The sequence below is a fragment of the Tasmannia lanceolata genome, unplaced genomic scaffold, assembly GCF_043159265.1.
Source record: "Tasmannia lanceolata isolate RefF3 unplaced genomic scaffold, GAP_Taslan_0.1 ptg000011l, whole genome shotgun sequence".
Lineage (NCBI taxonomy): Eukaryota > Viridiplantae > Streptophyta > Magnoliopsida > Canellales > Winteraceae > Tasmannia > Tasmannia lanceolata.
The window spans coordinates 27,207,347-27,209,073 of NW_027518688.1; the positions used below are offsets into that span (position 1 = coordinate 27,207,347).

Below are 1,727 nucleotides of genomic sequence, written 5' to 3' on the forward strand. Positions count from 1 at the left end.
CTGCTTTAATTTTAGGGGAGTGATAAATCGACCCCCATATATATATATATATATATATATATATATATATATATATATATATATATATATATATATATATATATATATATATCTTAAATCGACCCCCTATGTGTCTTTCTTAGAGAACCAACTGGGCGCATTTTGTAGACAAGGACCAAACGGGCGCCCTTGTAACTGGTTTTTGCAAGGGCACCCTTAACTCTATCATTCCACAAAGATAAGAAGGGAGAAGCATGGATTTTCCACTAGCAGTGTGGTTGCCCATGTTATGTTAGTGACCAATTGTTTTTTCTTTGAATAAGACCGCGAGACATATAAGAGCTGAATTGAGAGAGGTGTTCTAACTTATCTTAGTGCCCCCCAATCACATCCATCTAACATGCAGGTGATAATATTGTGTTAATTTAATCTTATTTGAGATGGGGCATTTGGACATCCGTGGAAGTCATTAACTATACCATTTTAAAACCATTATAACCATTATTTGCAAATAATCATATTTAATTTTAAAATTATTTTACAAATGGGGGTGAGGTTTCTGAGGTATCACCTAGGTTGAGCAAGCCTCTATATAACACCATCTCCCATGTTGTGTGACTCATCCTACCTCTTCAATCCATAGGACCTCACATAGATAGGGTGTTCCTAAGAAACCATCTCCATACAATCATCCTAACCGTTCGATCTATAGACGCCTAGTTTCTAGCCGTCCATTCTAAAACTCCACAAATCAATACATCCATGATGCTATGGAGATGATTTCATATGGACACCCTGCCTATCGTAGGTCCTATAAAATGAACAGGTTGGATGAGTTCGAAACCATGGGAGATGGCATATATATATATATATATATATATATATATATATATATATATAGGGCTGCTCAGGCTGCGCGATACTTCAAAAACCTTTTCCCTCTTACAAATAGTTTATATTCAAATAACTTTTAGAGGCACCCGAAGAAAACAGAGTGCTGTTATGGAGACCGAGCGTGAAACTTAATAAATTTCCACATGCCACATGGTATGGGAGGAGTAGTTTTGCCATTTTATGAAGAAAAAAAAAAGGCCAAAAATCAATGTAAAGATTGGTAATGTGTTAAGAGGCTGTTTGTTCTGTTCAACTCTCGGTCCCCAACTATGTTACCGTGTCACTATTCTAAAAAGTACGGTTATGATATATTCGCCCCTTTTTTTTACTTGGGACAGCCCCCTTTAGCTTAATAGAGGAATCATAAATAAACTAAAGGGGGCTGTCTGAAGTAAAAAACTGGGGCAAATATACGATGACTTCCCAGAACTTAATGCCCCCATGCAGGATCGAACTACAGACCTTCAGTTTACAAGACTGACGCTCTACCACTGAGCTATAGGGGCTCATGTTTCTTAAGGCTTTCCCTAAGTATTTTTAATTCTTAAAAATATCCGTTGTCAGGATAAATTCGCCCCATATTCTTCTCAGCACGTTGTACTGTTGTAGTGTACAAGTAAGGGTGTCAATTTTGGCTCGGGCTCGGAAGCTCGCTCGAGCTCGGCTCGTTAAGAATTTAATATATTTAAATATATATATTATATATTAATATATACATTAAAAGGGTTGTCCATGGAGTGAAAAGGGGGGGCAAAATATGTCACTTCATTTTTGGAACCCCATTTGTTACTAGGACCACCCCCCATAGTGTAAAAAAAGTAGTCAAATTACAC

General features: G+C 36.9%; 1 non-coding gene across 1 annotated transcript; it reads right to left on the minus strand.

Annotated features, from left to right (window-relative positions):
* Positions 1 to 1,328: 1,328 nt before the first annotated feature.
* Positions 1,329 to 1,400, minus strand: TRNAT-UGU (transfer RNA threonine (anticodon UGU)). Its single transcript has one exon. It is a non-coding gene; the product is annotated as a tRNA-Thr (tRNA).
* Between the last annotated feature and the right edge of the window lie 327 nt (positions 1,401 to 1,727).